Below are 26,936 nucleotides of genomic sequence, written 5' to 3'. Positions count from 1 at the left end.
TGAAACATACATTGCACACAATTGAGAAGGACAAAAATTGCACACAATTTGTTTCATCTTAATAGTAAAATCCAAAAGTTGCACAAAAACCTTTGATTAAAGTCATATTTTTGCTTACTACTTTGATTTATCAACATTGAGGACTAGTAGAGTTTGTTAGCATCTCCTTGATAGAAAGAAAAAAAAATGCTCAAAAGTAAATGAGTATCTAAAACATTCTTACACTCAATGTTGTCAAACTAGATCAAAATAATCAATAAAATCAAAACAAGTTCACTCAATATTGTCTAACTCTCATTGTTTCAATGTTGTTGATTCTTGGACAACAAAGAAAGGCCTTGCTTCCCAAACACGTCAGGTTGACTAACCCAATTCGCATTATCTTCAAAATCTACAACTTCAGTATCCCCGTCATTAGGCTTGGCGTCCTCGGCCACTAGATTATCCAACTCCAAAACTCCACCAAGTTGAGTTGTTGACGAAACAAATGGCACATCGAGTTTAGTATCACAATCCTCGGGTTCACCCAGAAGGTCATTCAACTCTAAAAGTACTTTACCACAAAGTTGAGGATCACATTCTTGCTCAGGTTCAGCCATTAGAAAATCTTCCAACGCAGCAAGTTCATCAATTTGTTTTGTTGAAGAAACATGAGGCACATCAACATTAATGACATTATTAAGTTGCTTTATAGGATCATCAGAAATATGTTGCTTTTTAGGAATGTTATGCATGACATCAAGTTGGTTTGTTGACGAAACAAGTGGCACGTCGAGTTTAGTATCACAATCCTCGGGTTCACCCATAAGGTCATTCAACTCTAAAAGTACTTTACCACAAAGTTGAGGATCACATTCTTGCTCAGGTTCAGCCATTAGAAAATCTTCCAACGCAGCAAGTTCATCAATATGTTGCTTTTTAGGAATGTTATGCATGACATCTTGTTGGCTTAAATGTGACGAGATAACATTCGCCTGAGCAGTGTTTAGCATGAAACTAATTTCACCTTGTTGCACATAAACATCATTAGTGAAGTCCACCATCCCACTAATATAATCTTTATGTAGTTCCTTAATCCAATCACCTAACCTGAAAAGCTGATTAATCCATTCCTCATGTTTGTTTGTTGCCAAAACAGGAGGCAACCTAACATGATTTGTTAAATCCACCATCTCATTAATCGCCTTCACAGGAGCAAAGAAATTTTGCGGCATTTGAGGAACGTTGTGCACGACATCAGTTTTCTCTTGATCGTCCATGATGCGAGCAGAGATATTTTCACTTTGTTGCATATTCTTTAGCATGTTAATTCTTTGATTACAAGCTTTAATCTTAGCATCTACAATACCAATAAAGACTTTGATTTGCTCCTCCCCCATGACTTTAAAAAATGGACTCCAAGGTGGATACTTATACATTGCAATCTGTTTGCGCACTCTAGTAATCTCGTCTTGAGCTTTATTCTTCTTATTTGCAAAATAGTCTCTCACATCCAATATCTTTGCAGCCGTCACAAACTTTTGATGCTCATATTTTTTAAGCATGGTTTGTACAGTTGTAGAGTCTTGTGGCCATGTCATTGGTCTAGTAGCATCACCATCATGAACAATTAAGCAAGATTCAACCCCAAAATTGCTAGAAAATTTAGAAACTTTCTTTGTTAATCCCTCCATTCTCTGACTGAATGATATTTTCCGATCGTTCTTATTTTGAATGTATTTTAGAGTTACTTTTCCACGACCCATTTCTACAAATATAAATATAACAATTGTTAGTAAAAAAAATATCTTGGAGGAAAAAATATAAATACAAACTATTTTAGTCTTTAATTCTTTCTATTTTGTCCTTAATTAATTTTTTAATGGCTTAAATATCACATTCATTCATGTGTGTACGCGCTTTTTTTGTTTTAGTCCCTGTATTGTTTTTTTTTTTATATAAAAAAATATCACTGAATGTGCAAATCTTGTTGATTTTCATCCCTCCAGTTAAAAAACGACTGCGTTTATAGCTAATTGGTAGTTAATTAGCTACAAACGCAACCGGTAGGGATGGAAATCAACAAGATTTGCACATTCATGGACGTTTTAAAAAAAAACAATACAGAAACTAAAATCAAAAAAGCGCGTACATGCAGGAAAGAATGTCATATTTAAGCCTTAACATTATTATAGGCCCACAAGAGCTTATTTTCACAAAATCACTTTAACATTATTAACAGCTACAATAAACAGAGACAAAAGTATGAATGTAAAGGTTTCAAACAACATCAAACACAAGAACATAAAAGAATCAAATGCAATAACAAAGAAAAAGCAGTTAACTATGTAAATGTATAAATAATATGAAGGTTGTATATAACGGGGTTTTTCTTACCAATCACAGTGTTGTTGACCTCTCACAATAGCTATAGGTTTTTTTTTATAAGCTCACACTAGCTATAGGTAATGCGATGTTGTTGTAATGAAAGTATCAATTGGATTAATTTATAATGTGGGTTACGATCTTCTAATTGCATAAATACGAAATCTTTTTTTTTGTTTACAATAAATACGAGATCTTTGATTGTGTAAGTACTAAAAGATTTACTTTTATTTTTGCAATAGTAAAAAAAAAAGGGATTTAATTTGATGGGTAAAAAAAGTAAAGTTTTATTTTATTTTGAAAATTTGGTATCCAACCCAATGATCAATCTCACGCCCATTTGTGGACACCCATTTAAAATCAGAGTTTTTTTTTAATATATATGGACTAGTCCACTAAAATTAACACCATGAGGAATTGAACCTAACTATTACTAGGGCAACCCTAAGTGGGCTATGACTATTACATCTTTGATTGTGGAAGTTAGTATTGGATATAGGAAGGTGAGATTCATTGGGTCGAATCAACGCAATTGGCTTTAACACCACCTCTTTCTCTAAAATCTTAATACATTAAATTTATGAGTAATTTCAATTATATGGTAACCTATACTCTTCTATCCAACGTAGGACTCGAACTTAATATATGTCGGTTATATATTATTATATCTATAATAAATCCAAAATATTATTCTAGTGAAACAAATAAATATAAAAACTATCTTAAGTGCACAAACAATTATTTTTTTAAGAAATTGAATTCGAATTTTCTTCAACAATTCGTGCTATAAATTTTTTTCCTAACCAATTAAACTCTATGAGTTGGTTTAACTTATTTCTTTATTTGCACAATATATGTACAAAAATTTTAAAAATAAAAAAGAACTTGCCAAATGAAGAGAAGAAGAAACAAGTGATTCAAACAAGACAAACACAAAAACATAAAACAATCAGTTATAAAAAAGTACGAAATTAATTGTATCAAGGGTTTTTAGTTTTTACCTTTCAATGTGGTTGATCTCTCTCAAAATTTGTGATATGCTCTGTTTTTAATTGTAATGCAAGAATGAAGCAAAAAGAGCCGCAAAAAGGTCTGACAAGACAGAAGGTATAATGCAAGAGTTCACAAAATTAATATTCCCTCGTTGCTTTTTATTTGTCGTTTTGTCAATTTAAGATTATACGGAGTATGTTAGGAAAAAAAAAAGATCATACCGAATATTTTGTCTATTACAGTATCCTTTCAATAAAACTGATAGATATTTGAAAAAGTAAAGATTTTTTTAAAATTTTTATTTTGGTACATAACATATTAAATTTGGTTTTTTTTTTTTTTTACATAATATATTAAATTTATTGGAAAGAGAAAACATGTGAAAAAAAAAAAACTAATTTATTGGTGGATTAAAATTAGGGTATAATAGAAAGCAAAAACACACTTTCTTAATTTAATTTTTTCTTTTTTTCTAAAATGATAAATAAAAATGAACAGAAGGATTATAATGTTAGAATTAGTTAACAAGAAATGGATTTATAGGTTTTTTTTTTTAAGACTGGATTTATAGGTGTTGGATCTTTCAAGATTACTACACAAATTTTGTTACGGTCGAAATAAGATGCTTATCACTACGTAATGTCATTAAAAAAATCACAGCTTAATCTATTACTATCGGAAAAAAAAAATTACTACGTAAAAAAGATTTTACTTCAAAGTTTAAAGGATAAGCATATAGTTTAATTTTAATATTTTATATTGATATCTAATTTACTAAACAATATATTTATAGTAATCACAACCAAGTTATTTAATTTGTCCTTATTAATATTAATACTTCCTCCGTTTTTTTTGAAGTGTCCAAAAAAGGTCGGATTTAACGTTCTTATTTAACTGTTCATTTGGTGTTTTAAGGTTACGATTTGTCAATTGTACTCTTTGTCAATTACTCTTATTTTTTTAATAAAACTAATTAATGTTATATATTTGGAAAACTAAAGGTTTTTTTTGGTACATAACATATTAAATTTTTTTTTACATAATATATATTCAATTTATTGGAAAATGAAAGTGTGTGCAAAAAAATAGCAATTTATTGGTGGATTAAAATTATGGTATAATAGTAAGATAATGTGCAAAAATACACTTTTTTTATTTTGTGTCACTATTCTAAACAGACACTTGAAAAGAAACAGAGGGAGTAATATCTTTTACACTAAAATGTAATTTTATATATCTGAAGCTTTATATATCTATCTTTCTTGATTAAAAAAAAAAAGTAATTTTATAATTCCTCCGTTTTTTTAGTGTCTTTTGATGTCGAATTTTGCGTTCCTATTTAATTGTCATTTTTGTATTTTAAGGGTACGATTTGTCAATTATACTCATTATCAATTACTCTTATATTTTTCAATAAAACTAATTGATGTTATATATTTGGAAAACTATTTTTTTAAAAAATTTTTTTTTTGGTACATAACATATTTTTTTGTACATAATATATTAAATTTATTTGAAAGAGAAAGTGTGTGCAAAAAAATATGAATTTATTAGTGGATTAAAATTATGATATAATAAAAAGATAATGCGCAAAAATACACTTGGTTAATTTAGTGTTAATATTCTAAAAAAACTCTTAAAAAAATGGAGGAGTATATAATTTTTTATGCTGAAAAGATCTACACATGAAAATAGGAAACAAATCTAATAACATCACATAAAATAGAAACCAAATATAATAACATCAAATACATTATTATATAAAAAAATATCAATCTGGTTTCATGTAGGAAGGTAGTTGGAAGCAAGGTTTTAAATTGCGGTTGTAATGGTTGCGGTTGTTGCGAATGCGGTCATTGTGGTTGCTGCAATGCGCAATGCGGCTGTTGCGGCGTGAAATCATTTTCAAATTTCACAAGCTATATAAAATGAAACTACTATGTAACTACACTGTTTATATACCATTGCATAATCACAGTTTATTCAATAAACACTAATTTGAATGTTCTTAAAATAAATGGTTGAGATATTGTTAAAAGTAAGATTTTTCATTAGATTTGACACAAATTAGGATTTGAAGTTCATAAATTTTATTTCTTGATGAGAAAATTTGAACAAACATTGCCAAAAACGTCTGAAATCAACTTATTTTTTGGAACGGAGGAAGAACTTAATACCGAACACGTAAAAAAAAAATAGCTCAAATGTTCCACACAAGTTTTAAATGTCACTCCTTCAAACTACCTTAGTGTTAGCATAAAAGATTAGTTTGATAACTCAAAATTTTGCCCCCTATAACGTTTGAGCTCATTTTTTTGTGACGTGTTCGGTATTACTTAATTCTTAATTTTTCCTTTCCCATAAAAAACATTGATGTACAGCTTCTGTTAAGATTTTTTGATTATGTGATAATTTTTAAGAACTCTGCCTCCAACTAAGTGTTCTGTGACTTGAATTTGCAAATGCATACCTTTAGTGGTTCATTCAAGAAACCTTTAGTGGTTTTGTTCACATTGTTGAACTATAACATGAATTTGAGATCCAAGTTCAACAGGAAGGGCATCAAATAATTCATCTAAATTTGAAACATACATTGCACACAATTGAGAAGGACAAAAATTGCACACAATTTATTTCATCTTAATAGTAAAATCCAAAAGTTGCACAAAAACCTTTGATTAAAGTCATATTTTTGCTTACTACTTTGATTTATCAATATTGAGGACTAGTAGAGTTTGTTAGCATCTCCTTGATAGAAAGAAAAAAAAATGCTCAAAAGTAAATGAGTATCTAAAACATTCTTACACTCAATGTTGTCAAACTAGATCAAAATAATCAATAAAATCAAAACAAGTTCACTCAATGTTGTCTAACTCTCATTGTTTCAATGTTGTTGATTCTTGGACAACAAAGAAAGGCCTTGCTTCCCAAACACGTCAGGTTGACCAACCCAATTCGCATTATCTTCAAAATCTACAACTTCAGTATCCCCGTCATTAGGCTTGGCGTCCTCGGCCACTAGATTATCCAACTCCAAAACTCCACCAAGTTGGGTTGTTGACGAAACAAATGGCACATCGAGTTTAGTATCACAATCCTCGGGTTCACCCAGAAGGTCATTCAACTCTAAAAGTACTTTACCACAAAGTTGAGGATCACATTCTTGCTCAGGTTCAGCCATTAGAAAATCTTCCAACGCAGCAAGTTCATCAATTTGTTTTGTTGAAGAAACATGAGGCACATCAACATTAATGACATTATTAAGTTGCTTTATAGGATCATCAGAAATATGTTGCTTTTTAGGAATGTTATGCATGACATCAAGTTGGTTTGTTGACGAAACAAGTGGCACATCGAGTTTAGTATCACAATCCTCGGGTTCACCCATAAGGTCATTCAACTCTAAAAGTACTTTACCACAAAGTTGAGGATCACATTCTTGCTCAGGTTCAGCCATTAGAAAATCTTCCAACGCAGCAAGTTCATCAATATGTTGCTTTTTAGGAATGTTATGCATGACATCTTGTTGGCTTGAATGTGACGAGATAACATTCGCCTGAGCAGTGTTTAGCATGAAACTAATTTCACCTTGTTGCACATAAACATCATTAGTGAAGTCCACCATCCCACTAATATAATTTTTATTTAGTTCCTTAATCCAATCATCTAACCTGAAAAGCTGATTAATCCATTCCTCATGTTTGTTTGTTGCCAAAACAGGAGGCAACCTAACATGATTTGTTAAATCCACCATCTCATTAATCGCCTTCACAGGAGCAAAGAAATTTTGCGGCATTTGAGGAACGTTGTGCACGACATCAATTTTCTCTTGATCGTCCATGATGCGAGCAGAGATATTTTCACTTTGTTGCATATTCTTTAGTATGTTAATTCTTTGATTACAAGCTTTAATCTTAGCATCTACAATACCAATAAAGACTTTGATTTGCTCCTCCCCCATGACTTTAAAAAATGGACTCCAAGGTGGATACTTATACATTGCAATCTGTTTGCGCACTCTAGTAATCTCGTCTTGAGCTTTATTCTTCTTATTTGCAAAATAGTCTCTCACATCAAATATCTTTGCAGCCGTCACAAACTTTTGATGCTCATATTTTTTAAGCATGGTTTGTACAGTTGTAGAGTCTTGTGGCCATGTCATTGGTCTAGTAGCATCACCATCATGAACAATTAAGCAAGATTCAACCCCAAAATTGCTAGAAAATTTAGAAACTTTCTTTGTTAATCCCTCCATTCTCTGACCGAATGATATTTTCCGATCGTTCTTATTTTGAATGTATTTCAGAGTTACTTTTCCACGACCCATTTCTACAAATATAAATATAACAATTGTTAGTAAAAAAAATATCTTGGAGGAAAAAATATAAATACAAACTATTTTAGTCTTTAATTCTTTCTATGTTGTCCTGAATTAATTTTTTAATGGCTTAAATATCACATTCATTCATGTGTGTACGCGCTTTTTTTGTTTTAGTCCCTGTATTGTTTTTTTTTTATATAAAAAAATATCACTGAATGTGCAAATCTTGTTGATTTTCATCCCTCCAGTTAAAAAACGACTGCGTTTATAGCTAATTGGTAGTTAATTAGCTACAAACGCAACCGGTAGGGATGTAAATCAACAAGATTTGCACAAGAACATAAAAGAATCAAATGCAATAACTAAGAAAAAGCATTTAACTATGTAAATGTATAAATAATATGAAGGTTGTATATAACGGGGTTTTTCTTACCAATCACAGTGTTGTTGACCTCTCACAATAGCTATAGGTTTTTTTTTATAAGCTCACACTAGCTATAGGTAATGCGATGTTGTTGTAATGAAAGTATCAATTGGATTAATTTATAATGTGGGTTACGATCTTCTAATTGCATAAATACGAAATCTTTTTTTTGTTTACAATAAATACGAGATCTTTGATTGTGTAAGTACTAAAAGATTTACTTTTATTTTTGCAATAGTAAAAAAAAAAAGGGATTTAATTTGATGGGTAAAAAAAGTAAAGTTTTATTTTATTTTGAAAATTTGGTATCCAACCCAATGATCAATCTCACGCCCATTTGTGGACACCCATTTAAAATCAGAGTTTTTTTTTAATATATATGGACTAGTCCACTAAAATTAACACCATGAGGAATTGAACCTAACTATTACTAGGGCAACCCTAAGTGGGCTATGACTATTACATCTTTGATTGTGGAAGTTATTATTGGATATAGGAAGGTGAGATTCATTGGGCCGAATCAACACAAGTGGCTTTAACACCACCTCTTTCTCTAAAATCTTAATACATTAAATTTATGAGTAATTTCAATTATGTGGTAACCTATACTCTTCTATCCAACGTAGGACTCACACTTAATATATGTCGGTTATATATTATTATATCTATAATAAATCCAAAATATTATTCTAGTGAAACAAATAAATATAAAAACTATCTTAAGTGCACAAACAATTATTTTTTTAAGAAATTGAATTCGAATTTTCTTCAACAATTCGTGCTATAAATTTTTTTCCTAACCAATTACACTCTATGAGTTGGTTTAACTTATTTCTTTATTTGCACAATATATGTACAAAAATTTTAAAAATAAAAAAGAACTTGCCAAATGAAGAGAAGAAGAAACAAGTGATTCAAACAAGACAAACACAAAAACATAAAACAATCAGTTATAAAAAAGTACGAAATTAATTGTATCAAGGGTTTTTAGTTTTTACCTTTCAATGTGGTTGATCTCTCTCAAAATTTGTGATATGCTCTGTTTTTAATTGTAATGCAAGAATGAAGCAAAAAGAGCCGCAAAAAGGTCTGACAAGACAGAAGGTATAATGCAAGAGTTCACAAAATTAATATTCCCTCGTTGCTTTTTATTTGTCGTTTTGTCAATTTAAGATTATACGGAGTATATTAGGAAAAAAAAAGGATCATACGGAATATTTTGTCTATTACAGTATCCTTTCAATAAAACTGATAGATATTTGGAAAAGTAAAGATTTTTTTAAAATTTTTATTTTGGTACATAACATATTAAATTTGGTTTTTTTTTTGTTTACATAATATATTAAATTTATTAGAAAGAGAAAACATGTGAAAAAAAAACTAATTTATTGGTGGATTAAAATTAGGGTATAATAGAAAGCAAAAACACACTTTCTTAATTTAATTTTTTCTTTTTTTCTAAAATGATAAATAAAAATGAACAGAATGATTATAATGTTAGAATTAGTTAACAAGACATGGATTTATAGGTTTTTTTTTTTTTTTTAAGACTGGATTTATAGGTGTTGGATCTTTCAAGATTACTACACAAATTTTGTTACAGTCGAAATAAGATGCTTATCACTACGTAATGTCATTAAAAAAATCACAGCTTAATCTATTACTATCGGGAAAAAAAAATTACTACATAATCTTTGATTGATTTTATATATCTTTCAACCAAAATTTAAATTATTTTATTTGTCCTATAAGATTTCTTTTTTCTAATTCGAAACATGTTAAAAGATTTTTTATTTTTTTGGTCAAGAACATGTTAAAAGATTTTACTTCAAAGTTTAAAGGATAAGCATATAGTTTAATTTTAATATTTTATATTGATATCTAATTTACTAAACAATATATTTATAGTAATCACAACCAAGTTATTTAATTTGTCCTTATTAATATTAATACTTCCTCCGTTTTTTTTGAAGTGTCCAAAAAAGGTCGGATTTAACGTTCTTATTTAACTGTTCATTTGGTGTTTTAAGGTTACGATTTGTCAATTGTACTCTTTGTCGATTACTCTTATTTTTTTAATAAAACTAATTAATGTTATATATTTGGAAAACTAAAGGTATTTTTTGGTACATAACATATTAAATTTTTTTTTACATAATATATATTCAATTTATTGGAAAATGAAAGTGTGTGCAAAAAAATAGCAATTTATTGGTGGATTAAAATTAGGGTATAATAGTAAGATAATGTGCAAAAATACACTTTTTTAATTTTGTGTCACTATTCTAAACAGACACTTGAAAAGAAACAGAGGGAGTAATATCTTTTACACTAAAATGTAATTTTATATATCTGAAGCTTTATATATCTATCTTTCTTGATTAAAAAAAAAAGTAATTTTATAATTCCTCCGGTTTTTTAGTGTCTTTTGATGTCGAATTTAGCGTTCCTATTTAATTGTCATTTTTGTATTTTAAGGGTACGATTTGTCAATTATACTCATTATCAATTACTCTTATATTTTTCAATAAAACTAATTGATGTTATATATTTGGAAAACTATTTTTTTTAAAATTTTTTTTTTTGGTACATAACATATTTTTTTGTACATAATATATTAAATTTATTTGAAAGAGAAAGTGTGTGCAAAAAAATATGAATTTATTAGTGGATTAAAATTATGATATAATAAAAAGATAATGCGCAAAAATACACTTGGTTAATTTAGTGTTAATATTCTAAAAAAACTCTTAAAAAAATGGAGGAGTATATAATTTTTTATGCTGAAAAGATCTACACATGAAAATAGGAAACAAATCTAATAACATCACATAAAATAGAAACCAAATATAATAACATCAAATACATTATTATATAAAAAAATATCAATCTGGTTTCATGTAGGAAGGTAGTTGGAAGCAAGGTTTTAAATTGCGGTTGTAATGGTTGCGGTTGTTGCGAATGCGGTCATTGTGGTTGCTGCAATGCGCAATGCGGCTGTTGCGGCGTGAAATCATTTTGAAATTTCACAAGCTATATAAAATGAAACTACTATGTAACTACACTGTTTATATACCATTGCATAATCACAGTTTATTCAATAAACACTAATTTGAATGTTCTTAAAATAAATGGTTGAGATATTGTTAAAAGTAAGATTTTTCATTAGATTTGACACAAATTAGGATTTGAAGTTCATAAATTTTATTTCTTGATGAGAAAATTTGAACAAACATTGCCAAAAACGTCTGAAATCAACTTATTTTTTGGAACGGAGGAAGAACTTAATACCGAACACGTAAAAAAAAAATAGCTCAAATGTTCCACACAAGTTTTAAATGTCACTCCTTCAAACTACCTTAGTGTTAGCATAAAAGATTAGTTTGATAACTCAAAATTTTGCCCCCTATAACGTTTGAGCTCATTTTTTTGTGACGTGTTCGGTATTACTTAATTCTTAATTTTTCCTTTCCCATAAAAAACATTGATGTACAGCTTCTGTTAAGATTTTTCGATTATGTGATAATTTTTAAGAACTCTGCCTCCAACTAAGTGTTCTGTGACTTGAATTTGCAAATGCATACCTTTAGTGGTTCATTCAAGAAACCTTTAGTGGTTTTGTTCACATTGTTGAACTATAACATGAATTTGAGATCCAAGTTCAACAGGAAGGGCATCAAATAATTCATCTAAATTTGAAACATACATTGCACACAATTGAGAAGGACAAAAATTGCACACAATTTTTTTCATCTTAATAGTAAAATCCAAAAGTTGCACAAAAACCTTTGATTAAAGTCATATTTTTGCTTACTACTTTGATTTATCAATATTGAGGACTAGTAGAGTTTGTTAGCATCTCCTTGATAGAAAGAAAAAAAAATGCTCAAAAGTAAATGAGTATCTAAAACATTCTTACACTCAATGTTGTCAAACTAGATCAAAATAATCAATAAAATCAAAACAAGTTCACTCAATGTTGTCTAACTCTCATTGTTTCAATGTTGTTGATTCTTGGACAACAAAGAAAGGCCTTGCTTCCCAAACACGTCAGGTTGACTAACCCAATTCGCATTATCTTCAAAATCTACAACTTCAGTATCCCCGTCATTAGGCTTGGCGTCCTCGCCCACTAGATTATCCAACTCCAAAACTCCACCAAGTTGGGTTGTTGACGAAACAAATGGCATATCGAGTTTAGTATCACAATCCTCGGGTTCACCTAGAAGGTCATTCAACTCTAAAAGTACTTTACCACAAAGTTGAGGATCACATTCTTGCTCAGGATCAGCCATTAGAAAATCTTCCAACACAGCAAGTTCATCAATTTGTTTTGTTGAAGAAACATGAGGCACATCAACATTAATGACATTATTAAGTTGCTTTATAGGATCATCAGAAATATGTTGCTTTTTAGGAATGTTATGCATGACATCAAGTTGGTTTGTTGACGAAACAAGTGGCACATCGAGTTTAGTATAACAATCCTCGGGTTCACCCATAAGGTCATTCAACTCTAAAAGTACTTTACCACAAAGTTGAGGATCACATTCTTGCTCAGGTTCAGCCATTAGAAAATCTTCCAACGCAGCAAGTTCATCAATATGTTGCTTTTTAGGAATGTTATGCATGACATCTTGTTGGCTTGAATGTGACGAGATAACATTCGCCTGAGCAGTGTTTAGCATGAAACTAATTTCACCTTGTTGCACATAAACATTGAAGGTGTGAAAACACAAGAAGGGGGGGGGGGGGGGGGGGGTTGAATTGTGTTTTAGTCAAGTTTAAAACTTTTTCAAGTTCTTAACTTAACTACACAGCAGCGGATAAATAACACAATAAAACAAGTTAAGAGAGAGAGAGAGAGAGATCACACAAGCAATTTATACTGGTTCCTCTCACAAAACGAGAGTAGTCCAGTCCCCTTGCACTTCCAAGGGATTTCACTATAATCACACAAGATTACAACTGCTCAAGCACACAAGCAAGAGACTTCTCAACACTGCTCAAGCACACAAGCTTAAGACTTCACACTTAAGCACACAAGCTTAAGTTATCTCAAGTACAAGATATAATAAAGTAAATGAAAGTATACAACTGCTCTTAGGAGAACCTAAAGGCACAAATACAATGAGTACAAAGTATTTGAATCTACAAGTGCAAAAACACTAGATCAGAGGTTCAGAGCTTGTATACAGAATTCAGAGTTTGTTCAGCGCTTGTCAATTCCTTAATAATGTTGTTTATTAATACAACTGATCCTTCTAGTATATATATGACAAGAAAAGAGTCGTTGCAAAGAAGACCGTTGAAGTAGATAATCTTTTGTCTTCAAGCAGCCTGTCTTGATGCAGTTTGGTTGTATCTAAAACTGAGAAAGAGTTTCAGGTACTTTGACTACTGCAGAGAAGACTTTCCTTATTCAGCTAACACTACTGATGACCCACGTTCTCAAAAGAGGACAAACAAAAGGAGATTAGCTGTTCTGATCAGGCTTGAAAGGTCCTTTTCTTCATTGGTAGAAGAGTTGACTTGCAAAAGAGAATCTTTACAAACTTCAAGAAGATCATCAGAGCTTGATGAAGTTAAGACCTTAAGAAGTTCTGAAGACTTCATCGACTGAGGATTACAACTTCTGAGTCTCACAATCTTCTGAACACTAACAAACTTCTGAAGTCCTTATCTTCTGATCATTAATCAGAGCTTAATTGAATCTAAGTCCTGCACACTTAAATTAAATTTTTAGTCCTTCCAATTGTTTATTGATACTTTGTTATCATCAAAACCTTAATAGATTTAGGGGCAAACATTTTTAAATCAATTTTGTTCCAACAATCTCCCCCTTTTTGATGATGACAAACATAAGTATTAATTGACAATTGTTGTTAAATTAACTTATCATGTTTCTCTTAGGTTTGTGAGGTTTGCAAGCTCCCCCTAAGATTGATACTCCTTAAAGCCTAAGCTTTAATTTTTATCCATGATATTTTAATTTAGTATAAGATTAAGATAATTTGGAATAAAATAAATTTCATATCTTTCTTCAGAGTGAGAGGTTTGCAAGCTCTCCCCCTAAGTCTCATAAGGCTAAGTTAAAATTGCACTCTTAACTTATCCTTACTTATGAAATTTATTTCAGTTTCAACTAACTTAGTCTCCACATTGAAATACGTAAAACAACTTAAAAGTAACAACTTTTAACTTAACGGATAAAAGCGAGATAAAAGCGTGAGCGTGGTTTCAACTTTGAAACTTATCACTTATCAATTAATGCGTAACTACTCCCCCTTTTGTCATTATCAAAAAGTAAAAAAATTTAGATAACCAAGACAGTCAAAGAAGAAGAGTGGTTGTTACAAAGGTGAATTTATTTCAAAAACAAAAACAATGCGCTAAAGGGTTTATAAAAGGTGAACGAGTTAACATGCATTCTTCACACAAAAACAATAAAAAGTATCAAGAAAAATCAAGAAGAATGAGAAGATTTAGTTCATGTATTGCAGAGGTTCGGAGAAAGAAAGAAGAAGAAAAACGCGAAAAAGATGTGAAAGATAAAGAAGATGATAAGAAACCACAAGATGCTGAGATAATAATCATTTCATCAGATTCTGAAGCTGAAGATGATGCTGACTATGTTGAGTTCTTGGCTGGCTATGTTCCAGAAGAAGAACAAGAAGAAGAAGAAGAGCAGAACCCAGATCCCATAGAAATTTCATCAGAGGATGCTGAGGAGAAATCTGAGATTTCTTCTGAGGTTTATCCATCTGACTAGGATTAGGTTGTCTTTTTCTTTTAGCCAATGTACTCAACATCGTTAGATCATTAATAAAGTTTTCTTTTAAATTCATCTTGTGTTCTTATGTTCTGGTAAAGAAAAATTAGCACATAAAAATAACAAACCACATAACTAAGTTAAAATCCAAAATAAAAATTGTTCAGACAATAATAATAAAGTAAAGAAAATATGAATATCAGGTTCAGAAGATAAATATCAAGACAGACAAAAAGTGCAAAGAATCCGAAGGTTTCTTAAGAAAGGCTAAGAGCTGGTCAAATTTGTCATTCAGAGACCCCACGTTGGAAACTAGACCATCCACTTTAGATTCCAAATTGAGGTGAGCCGTCCTTTGCCTTTCCAAACCTTCTTGTTGTTCCCTCAGAGCTTCTTGAAAAATCTGCAGCTGATCTACAACCAAAGGTGCCTGTTCTTCAACCAAAGGTGCCTTGCCTTTATCAGAGGAGGGTTCACCATCCTCTGGATAATCAATCATCAGAATATCAGCATCTTGATCATCCTCTTGGTTCATCTCAGGGATTTCTTCAGCAAGTCTTGCAGCAGCTTCAGCCAGACGTTCATTCTCAATTCTTTGATCCTCAAGGCTCTTAAACAGCTTGGAATCCACCCAGCATTCCTTAAAAACAGACATATGCCTTGCAGTAGCAGCAATAGCAGCAAGCTTAGCACGCTCATGCTCTACATGGTTAAACTCAGTCAGTCGTTTCAAACTAGCTCTTGCTAAGCTGTCCTTCAGCAGATGTACCATATCCAAATCCCGTTGTCCAATCACAGTCTTGATCTCATCACCCATTGCATCCAGAGCTTTGCAGATTATAGCCTTGATTAGTGACACCTCCATATCCACATCAGAGGGACACACCAAAAACTTGTCCTGAATATGGGATAACCTAAGTAAATCATCATACAGCTGATTGGAAAGGTTACCAAAAGGGTCAGAGGATGAGGGTGAGATATTGGGAAAGGTAGAGAGTTTTGTTGGGTCATTAGTAGGTTTGTCAATGATAACAACTTCTGCTTCTGAAGGGTTAGGGGCACAAGTATGAATGCGTGGATTAGGATTGGGTTCAGGAGTTGATTCAGAGGAAGAGATGTCAGATGTTGATTCAGGATAAATGTGTTCAGGTGATGGTTCAGGAGATTTGTGTTTAGGGGTTGGTTCAGAGGGTTGTTCAGCAGTGGGAATATCTGGTTGAGGTTCAGATGGTGGAATGTCAGGTGATTGTTTTTGTGGTTGAGGTTGAGGTAGAGGTGATTTTGGTTTAGAAGGTGATGAAGATTTGTGGGTTTCATGAGTGAAAGGTTGATTATTGAGGGGGTCAGGGCTAAGATGTTTTTCTAGCTCAGAGAGGGGGTTATCAGAAGTTGAAATGTTGGGAAGAATAGTTCTAAGAGGTTTGGTAAACCCTATTCCAATTTCAGCTTCATTAAAGATGTACTTAGTAGACTTACCTTTGGGATCAGGAACTTGTTTCTGATGCATCCTAGTACTCAGAGTTTCTTCATCAGACTCAGTTTCTGAATCAGACTGAGTTTCAGAAGATGAGCTGTCCTCCTCAATAATGATTGGCTTTTTAGATGATGCTTCAGCAGCCTTGTTAGCAACATCCTCATGTTTTCTCTTGGTTCTCTGTTCAGCCATAGATTGCTCAACCTTAACCTTCTTCTGAGCGAGAAGATCTAGTTTAACTTGTTCATCCTGAGAATCAGCTTTCCTCTTAGGTTTCCTCTTAGGCTTATACATGTTTATTGGAGCCTTTGGAACCATACTCCTATCAACAGTATAACCTTCATCCTTAAGAACTTTCAGATAATCTTGAATGATGTGCTCAGCATCCATTTCAGAGATCACTGGATATCCATCCACATACAGGCGATCTTCCAGACTAACTCTAAACTCTTGTTTAGGTTGAACCAGCTTGGTGTCGATTAAGTGCATCTTTGTTAAGAAGCTTGCATTCAGAACTTCTGGCGAGAGCTTCTGAGCCATAAGTTCTGGATAGAACTTCTTTAGATTCTGAACAATGTGACCTTGGAAGAGAAGATCTGAAAGCAGTCTAGGATAAACAATGGTTGTTTTCCTCTGAGACTTGCTTGAGAAGATGGCTTCACAGATCCTCTCAAAGAAGTATTTACCCAGATTTACTTTCCTTTCAGTCAGAAGAAAGTAAATTAAATGACGATGAGGCCATGAAATAGTATCAGTACCACCAACTCTTGGACTGATAGAAGACAAAATAATCTTGAATAGAACCCTGCACTCATCTGTCAATCCTTTAACTTTTCCCTTTAACTTCATGTCAATGCACATCCTGTGCAGAAGTTCGTCTCTGAATCTTGTATCTTTTTCAAAATCATCCAGCACCAAACCGGAGTTGTCCAAACCCAACAAAGCATTGAAGTGAATTGGAGAGAAGGTAAGATTGATACCACAGATGTTAGACCTAATCTGTGTACCAGTGAACTCCAAAAGACCCATCTCCTTCCTAGTTTTTCCTTTCAGACTAGGATCTCTTTCGATTGCTGCAAGTTCTTCTTGCTTAGCTTCAACCTTTGTAAAGACTCTTGCTTTCATCCAGAATTTCTTCAAAAGATCTGGATAAATAGGACCATTCAACATATCGAAATACTTATTCCATCCTTGAGCAGAGAAGTACGGCTTCACATCATACCCATTTTCCTTTAGACTTTCAAAATCGATCATCTTCTCAGGTAGTAACGTCAGTTGAGATTCTGGGAATTCCATCTCGTTCCCAACAATCTGAAGATGTCTGAACATGAACGGAGGAATCTTTGTTGTTGAAGAAGACGAAGAACCAGCCATGATGGAGTTTAGGTAAGGGTAGGAACTAATGAGAGAGAAAGAAAATTTTGGTTGAAGGTTTAGAGAGAAAAGAAAGTGTAGGTTGTGAGAGTGAGAAGTGTGCAAGTGTATTGTGTAAGTTTTATTTAAATGTGTACAGTAAACACAAAAATGGCAAATTTGGGAAGTTACGCTTAATGACAAATATATGAATACTAAAAATCATCATTAACCACCCACTACCTGACACACGTAGACCACGTGCAGAAATTTACTCGGTAACTGCTATTTTAATGGACAACTGTTCAGCAGCGAATGCTAAACGTTTCCCACTTAAATATTTCAGAGCCTCTGAGATTTTTTAAAATTCTCTATCAGAGTTAAGTACTTCAGAGCTTGTGTTTCAGATGTTCTGAAACATAAGTTCTGATATACATAACCTCTTACACTTTAATTGCCAAAAAAAAGTTTTCATTCAGAGATTGAAAACATGTTCAGATGTTTCTTTATAAAATCAAATCTCTCAACAGATAAAGCTTTAGTAAATATATCAGCCCATTGATTTTCAGTATCAACAAACTTAATATCTATAATGCCTCTCTGAACATAATCTCTGATAAAATGGTGTTTGATTTCAATATGTTTGGCTCTAGAGTGTAGGATAGGATTTTTAGATAAATGAATGGCTGCAGTGTTATCACAATATAAAGGAATATTGTGACTGCTTACCTGATAATCTTCTAACTGATATTTTAGCCAGAGTAGTTGTGTGCAACACTTAGCTGCTGAAATGTATTCTGCTTCTGCTGTAGACAAAGCTATAGTAGTTTGTCTTTTACTAGCCCAGGAGATAAGGTTTTCACCAACAAATTGACAATTGCCACTTGTGGATTTTCTTTCAATTTTATCTCCAGCATAGTCAGCATCACAGAATCCATTTAGCACATAATCATTGGATTTCTTATAGAGAAGTCCAAGATTAGTTGTTCCTTTCAGATACCTAAAGATTCTCTTTACAGCAGTAAGATGAGATTCTCTAGGATCTGACTGGAATCTTGCACATAAGCAAACACTGAATAAAATATCTGGTCTAGAGGCTGTCAGATAGAGTAAGGAACCAATCATACCTCTGTAGACCTTTTGATCTACTTTTCCTTCTTCTTCTGACTTGCTCATGTTGGTAGTTGGATGCATAGGAGTGTTCATTATCTTGCAATCATCTAGGTTGAATTTCTTCAGAAGTTCCTTGGTATATTTTGATTGATGAACATAAGTTCCTTCCTTCTTCTGATTGATTTGAATTCCAAGAAAGAACTTCAATTCTCCCATCATGCTCATTTCAAATTCATCCTGCATTATCTTAGAAAAATTCTTGCACAAGGAAGCATTAGTTGAACCAAAAATAATATCATCAACATAAATTTGAATGATTAAAATGTCTTCTTTGGTTGTTTTTCTAAAGAGTGTGCAGTCAACCTTCCCTTTTTCAAAACCCTTTTCAAGAAGGAAATTACTGAGTCTATCATACCAAGCTCTTGGAGCTTGTTTCAGACCATACAGTGATTTCTTCAATTTGAAGACATGTTCTGGATTTGAGATATCTTCAAAACCAGGAGGTTGCTTAACATACACTTCTTCAGAAATAAAACCATTTAAGAAGGCACTCTTAACATCCATCTGATACAAAGTTATTCCATAATTAACAGCATAAGATAGAAGTAACCTGATTGCTTCAAGTCTAGCAACTGGTGCAAAGGTTTCAGTATAGTCAATCCCCTCTTGCTGACTATAACCTTGTGCGACCAATCTAGCCTTATTTCTTACCACTTCACCTTGTTCATTCAGCTTGTTTCTGAATACCCATTTTGTTCCAATAATGTTCTTGTGTGAAGGTTTAGGCACTAGAGTCCATACATCATTCCTTTGAAATTGATTCAGCTCTTCATGCATTGCTACAATCCAAGCATCATCTTTCAGAGCTTCATCAATCTTTGAAGGTTCCATCATTGAGATAAGACCAACTAAAGATTCCTCATTTCTTAGTTGAGATCTTGTCTTCCTTGGACTATCCTTGTTGCCTAAGATCAGTTCCTCTGGATGTGATGATTTGTATTTGAAAGTATTTCTTGGGGGCTCATCATCTTCAGACTCATCAACAGCAGGTTCAGCAGTTGCTTCAGTTCTTTGTTGTTCAGAGTCTGTAGGAACTGTCATATTCAGAGGTTCTTCAGAGAATGGATGTTCTGAGTAGTCTGGAATATCTGAATACTGATCCTCTGATACCTGAAATCTAGACAAACCTTCCACAAGCTCTGACACTTGGTCAGGCTCTTTGTCATCAAATTTGACATGCATAGTTTCTTCCACAGTGTGTGTTTTAGAAATATACAGTCTGTATGCTTTTGAGCGTTCAGAATATCCTATAAAGATACCCTTATAACCTCTAGCATCAAATTTCTTTAGATGGACTTTGTTATTTAAAATGTAACAGGTACATCCAAACTGATGAAAATAAGAAATATCAGGTTTTCTTCCTTTGAACAATTCATAAGCAGTTTTGTTCAACTTAGATCTGATATAGATTCTATTTTGAACATAACATGCTGTGTTTACAGCTTCTGCCCATAAAAACTTTGCTACATTTGTTTCATGCATCATGGTTCTGGCCATTTCTTGCAGAGTTCTATTCTTCCTTTCTACAACCCCATTTTGTTGAGGAGTTCTAGGAGAAGAGAATTCATGCAAGATGCCATATTTTTCACAAAAGTTTTCAAAAGGTTCATTTTCAAATTCTCCACCATGATCACTTCTAACTTTTAAAATAGTGTAGCCTTTTTCATTTTGAATCTGTTTGCAGAAGATGCTAAACTCATCATAAGCTTCATCTTTTGTTCTTAGGAATTTTACCCAAGTCCATCTACTGTAGTCATCAACAATCACTAATCCATACTTCTTTCCATTGATAGAGGCAGTGTGAACTGGCCCAAAAAGATCAATGTGAAGAAGTTCCAATGGTCTTGAGGTAGAGACAATGTTCTTAGGTTTAAAAGAAGATTTTGTAATTTTTCCTTTTTGACATGAACCACAAAGTGTGTTTGAGTGATATTTGATTTTAGGTAAACCTCTGACAAGGTCAAGCTTGCTAAGCTTAGAGATTAACCTCCAGTTAGCATGGCCTAACCTCTTATGCCAGATCCATTTTTCTTCACTCAAGGTCAAAAGACACACCACTTTTTGTTCATTCAAATCAGAAAGATTAATTTTATAAACATTGTTCTTTCTCAGACCTTTGAATATAATGGAGTTATCAGATTGTTTAGACACAGTACATGATTCCTTATTAAAGACAACTACATAACCATTGTCGCAAAATTGACTTATGCTCAATAAGTTATGTTTGAGTCCATCTACTAACCAAACATCATTAATAGATAGGGAAGAATTACCTACTGTACCTGTACCTATTATCTTTCCTTTTTGATTACCTCCAAAGCCAACAGATCCTCCTTCTTTCATAGTCAGCTTAGAAAATAGTTGTTTGTCACCAGTCATATGCCTTGAACATCCACTATCCAGATACCATGAGTGATTCATGATACTTCTTTGAGTGGCAGGCTGTATGAGAAACAACTTTAATCATTGCGGTAGAACTCTTCATCACAGTTAATGATAAAGTCATCCCAGTATTCTTCCTCTTCATTTTTCAAGTTCTGATTGTTAACTTGAGAACTTGTCAGCCATTTGTCTAGGACATAAGCCCTTCTTCCTTTGCATAGGACTTGTTTCCATGCTCTAGGTAGGACATATCCTTTCCTAGTTGGTAAATCTGAATGGTACATTATTTCAGCTTTTGGTACCCATCTTCTTGGTCCACGCTTGTTAGTCCACAAATGCTTACTATGTTGTTTAGTGTTAGAGAAAGATCTTGGTTTGGAATAAAAACCTTTTTGAAATCTTTTCTTTGTTTGAGATCTGTTATTATTCCAGGATTTGGATTGTTTATGATTCCAGGGTTTGTATTTATTACCAATCCCATGTTCTGATTGATTATATCTACTGACTCTAGAATCATAAATAATCTGAGTCCTGTACTGCATCTGAGATTTGGAGTTTGAATTCTTTCTTTTAAAAACTTCTGAGCTTTTAGATTGACTAGCCTCAGGTACTGAAGTTCCTTTGGTTCCAGAATTTGAAGTCTCAGATTTTGAAGTTTTCAGAACTTCTGAACTAATGTTCTCAGGTTCTGAACAACTTCTATCTTCTGAACTTTCCTTTCCAGATCCTGAGGAACTTGGTTCCTCTGAGCTGTCAGCTTCTAAATCACTCAGATCATCATTGTTGTTTTCAACAATACCAGGATTCTTTCCCTCTTCACTGGATGGAACAACATAATAAACCCAAGATTTTCCAACCTTTTTGGCAGAGGTCTTCAGCTTTGAATACGTTCTACCATATTCATAGCCAAGTCCTTCTCCTCTATGTCTCAAAACATTATAAATTCTATTAGCAGCTTTGCTCTTCCCAAGGTTGAGATGCACAAACTGTTGAAGAGCTATTTCCTGCTCATCAATAGGTTTGTGACAAACAGCACAACCCTTTTCAAAGTCATTCACTCTATTCAGAGTTTCTTGATATAGACCTTGAAAATGTTCTGCTTGTTCAGTCAGAGTGTTAAGCTTTTCTTGTAAAATTTTTTGTTTACTTAACACTCTGAGATGTTTCTCAATGACCTTGTTAAGTGCAGTTATAAGTTGAGATTTAGAACAGTCAGAAAATACCTCATCTGTTACTTCTGAATCTGATTCTGATTCATCCTCTGAGTCTGCATCTGAGTCAGTTGAAGCCATCAGGGCTAGATTTTCCTCTTCTTCTTCCTCAACTTCTTCCTCAGATGATAGCTCTTCAAAAGTAGCCATCAGACTCTTTTTCAATTTGCTCTTAAATTGTTGCTTCTTTGAGCTGTATCTTTTGCTTTTGTCTTTAGCAGACATTTCTGGACAGTCAGCAATAAAGTGTCCTGGCTTCTTACAGTTGAAGCAGTTCTTCTGATCATCCATTTTGCTGACAAAGTTTCTGGAGCTGTTACCTCTGAAGTTTCTTTTGTTAAATCTGTTCCATTGCTGAAACTTGGTGAATAAAGCAAATTCATCTTCACCCATTTCCTCCTCTTGACCATCTGCAGAAGATTCCTCTTCAATGTCAAGAAGCTGAGTCTTAAGAGCTTTAGAAGGAGTCCTAGTTGACTGTAAAGCCACAGACTTGGACTTCTTCTTAGCTTCTGAGTCAGCGTTCAGACCCATCTCATGGCTTCTGAGATTGCTTATCAGAGCCTCAAGACTCAGAGTCTTGAGATTTTGAGCTTCTTCTATTGCAGTGACCTTAGGTCTCCAAGCAATAGGAAGACTTCTCAGAATCTTCTGAACATGATCATAGGTGGAATAACTCCTCTTAAGAGCTTTAAGACCAGATACAAGGATTTGAAACCTTGTAAACATAGTCTCAATGCTTTCATCTTGTTGCATAGTGAATAGTTCATATTGCCTTATCAAGAGACTAGCCTTAGCCTCTTGAACTTTTTCATTACCATCATAGGTAGCACACATCGAATCAAAGATAGATTTAGCAGTAGACTTGTTTTCTATTCTGACATAATCTTCATGTCTAATAGCACCAACAACAATGTCCTTTACTCTATGATGCTTAGTGTAGATTTTTAAGTTAGCTGGTGTGAGTAACTTTCTATGCTCAATGGACAATCTTCCATGTTCATTTAAGTTTTCAAAAGTTACTCCCAGCTCAACCAAATCCCACAACTCATGATCAATAGCAGTAATATTACTATACAATCTTTCCTTCCACCACTCAAATAATGATGCATCACCATTGAATATAGGGGCTTTTCTGTTGCCACTATGTTCATGTGATTCATTACTCAAGTAGTCAAAACCAAAAGCATTTCTAGGACCACCACCAGCTCCACTGGCCTCACCGGCTTCACCGGTTGTTCTAGTGCTACTATCGTCTCCTCCAGACATAGTGTTCTCACAAGATCTTTACTGTCTCACTGTTAAGTGAAAGTAACAGACCAGAGCTCTAGATACCAATTGAAGGTGTGAAAACACAAGAAGGGGGGGGGGGGTTGAATTGTGTTTTAGTCAAGTTTAAAACTTTTTCAAGTTCTTAACTTAACTACACAACAGCGGATAAATAACACAATAAAACAAGTTAAGAGAGAGAGAGAGAGATCACACAAGCAATTTATACTGGTTCCTCTCACAAAACGAGAGTAGTCCAGTCCCCTTGCACTTCCAAGGGATTTCACTATAATCACACAAGATTACAACTGCTCAAGCACACAAGCAAGAGACTTCTCAACACTGCTCAAGCACACAAGCTTAAGACTTCACACTTAAGCACACAAGCTTAAGTTATCTCAAGTACAAGATATAATAAAGTAAATGAAAGTATACAACTGCTCTTAGGAGAACCTAAAGGCACAAATACAATGAGTACAAAGTATTTGAATCTACAAGTGCAAAAACACTAGATCAGAGGTTCAGAGCTTGTATACAGAATTCAGAGTTTGTTCAGCGCTTGTCAATTCCTTAATAATGTTGTTTATTAATACAACTGATCCTTCTAGTATATATATGACAAGAAAAGAGTCGTTGCAAAGAAGACCGTTGAAGTAGATAATCTTTTGTCTTCAAGCAGCCTGTCTTGATGCAGTTTGGTTGTATCTAAAACTGAGAAAGAGTTTCAGGTACTTTGACTACTGCAGAGAAGACTTTCCTTATTCAGCTAACACTACTGATGACCCACGTTCTCAAAAGAGGACAGACAAAAGGAGATTAGCTGTTCTGATCAGGCTTGAAAGGTCCTTTTCTTCATTGGTAGAAGAGTTGACTTGCAAAAGAGAATCTTTACAAACTTCAAGAAGATCATCAGAGCTTTATGAAGTTAAGACCTTAAGAAGTTCTGAAGACTTCATCGTCTGAGGATTACAACTTCTGAGTCTCACAATCTTCTGAACACTAACAAACTTCTGAAGTCCTTATCTTCTGATCATTAATCAGAGCTTAATTGAATCTAAGTCCTGCACACTTAAATTAAATTTTTAGTCCTTCCAATTGTTTATTAATACTTTGTTATCATCAAAACCTTAATAGATTTAGGGGCAAACATTTTTAAATCAATTTTGTTCCAACAAACATCATTAGTGAAGTCCACCATCCCACTAATATAATTTTTATGTAGTTCCTTAATCCAATCATCTAACCTGAAAAGCTGATTAATCCATTCCTCATGTTTGTTTGTTGCCAAAACAGGAGGCAACCTAACATGATTTGTTAAATCCACCATCTCATTAATCGCCTTCACAGGAGCAAAGAAATTTTGCGGCATTTGAGGAACGTTGTGCACGACATCAATTTTCTCTTGATCGTCCATGATGCGAGGAGAGATATTTTCACTTTGTTGCATATTCTTTAGCATGTTAATTCTTTGATTACAAGCTTTAATCTTAGCATCTACAATACCAATAAAGACTTTGATTTGCTCCTCCCCCATGACTTTAAAAAATGGACTCCAAGGTGGATACTTATACATTGCAATCTGTTTGCGCACTCTAGTAATCTCGTCTTGAGCTTTATTCTTCTTATTTGCAAAATAGTCTCTCACATCAAATATCTTTGCAGCCGTCACAAACTTTTGATGCTCATATTTTTTAAGCATGGTTTGTACAGTTGTAGAGTCTTGTGGCCATGTCATTGGTCTAGTAGCATCACCATCATGAACAATTAAGCAAGATTCAACCCCAAAATTGCTAGAAAATTTAGAAACTTTTTTGTTAATCCCTCCATTCTTTGACCGAATGATATTTTCCGATCGTTCTTATTTTGAATGTATTTCAGAGTTACTTTTCCACGACCCATTTCTACAAATATAAATATAACAATTGTTAGTAAAAAAAATATCTTGGAGGAAAAAATATAAATACAAACTATTTTAGTCTTTAATTCTTTCTATTTTGTCCTGAATTAATTTTTTAATGGCTTAAATATCACATTCATTCATGTGTGTATGCGCTTTTTTTGTTTTAATCCCTGTATTGTTTTTTTTTATATAAAAAAATATCACTGAATGTGCAAATCTTGTTGATTTTCATCCCTCCAGTTAAAAGACGACTGCGTTTATAGCTAATTGGTAGCTAATTAGCTACAAACGCAACCAGTAGGGATGGAAATCAACAAGATTTGCACATTCATGGACGTTTTAAAAAAAAACAATACAGAAACTAAAATCAAAAAAGCGCGTACATGCAGGAAAGAATGTCATATTTAAGCCTTAACATTATTATAGGCCCACAAGAGCTTATTTTCACAAAATCACTTTAACATTATTAACAGCTACAATAAACAGAGACAAAAGTATGAATGTAAAGGTTTCAAACAACATCAAACACAAGAACATAAAAGAATCAAATGCAATAACAAAGAAAAAGCATTTAACTATGTAAATGTATAAATAATATGAAGGTTGTATATAATGGGGATTTTCTTACCAATCACAGTGTTGTTGACCTCTCACAATAGCTATAGGTTTTTTTTTATAAGCTCACACTAGCTATAGGTAATGCGATGTTGTTGTAATGAAAGTATCAATTGGATTAATTTATAATGTGGGTTACGATCTTCTAATTGCATAAATACGAAATCTTTTTTTTGTTTACAATAAATACGAGATCTTTGATTGTGTAAGTACTAAAAGATTTACTTTTATTTTTGCAATAGTAAAAAAAAAAAGGGATTTAATTTGATGGGTAAAAAAAGTAAAGTTTTATTTTATTTTGAAAATTTGGTATCCAACCCAATGATCAATCTCACGCCCATTTGTGGACACCCATTTAAAATCAGAGTTTTTTTTTAATATATATGGACTAGTCCACTAAAATTAATGTAACACCCAAACCCATTATTTATATATTTCTACCTTAGAAAAATCTTTTTCAAAATACGCAACGGAAAATCACATTTAATTTATTGAATATCGGTTCGAGTATTACACTCCTCTACCAAAATAATACTAATGTAGTTAATTAGTAAAAATACTTGTTTATACAAATGTTAAATCAACTAATGTATTTATTAGCTATACAAAACAACCTAGATAAGGAGACTCTATATACATATAAAACCCCTTTTTCCCGTGTCACAATCAGAGCGGAGCTTCACCG

At 32.9% G+C, this 26,936-nt stretch overlaps 1 pseudogene; it reads right to left on the bottom strand.

Annotated features, from left to right (window-relative positions):
* Positions 1 to 24,179: 24,179 nt before the first annotated feature.
* On the bottom strand, positions 24,180 to 25,635 carry LOC123905178 (annotated as a pseudogene).
* Between the last annotated feature and the right edge of the window lie 1,301 nt (positions 25,636 to 26,936).

This window comes from Trifolium pratense, linkage group LG2 (assembly GCF_020283565.1).
Source record: "Trifolium pratense cultivar HEN17-A07 linkage group LG2, ARS_RC_1.1, whole genome shotgun sequence".
Classification (NCBI taxonomy): domain Eukaryota; kingdom Viridiplantae; phylum Streptophyta; class Magnoliopsida; order Fabales; family Fabaceae; genus Trifolium; species Trifolium pratense.
The sequence above is the reverse complement of the archived record's forward strand: the minus strand, read 5'-3'. Positions and strand labels throughout refer to the sequence as shown.